Raw genomic sequence first — 223 nt, 5'->3', positions numbered from 1 at the left:
TAAGAAAAAATGATGAGATAAAATCATAATACAGTTCTAAAGTAAAAGTTTAAATTAGAACATAATATCATTACACAACACATATTGAAAGTAATTTCACACTACAATATACCACAAACAGGTAAATGACTTAAATTTAAATACGAAATATTTTTTATTTATGCATATATGATAACACCATGGTCTATAAATACTTCATAGATAACATATCTTATATAACTCC

Source organism: Arachis duranensis, chromosome 7, assembly GCF_000817695.3.
Source record: "Arachis duranensis cultivar V14167 chromosome 7, aradu.V14167.gnm2.J7QH, whole genome shotgun sequence".
NCBI lineage: Eukaryota > Viridiplantae > Streptophyta > Magnoliopsida > Fabales > Fabaceae > Arachis > Arachis duranensis.
The sequence above is the reverse complement of the archived record's forward strand: the minus strand, read 5'-3'. Positions refer to the sequence as shown.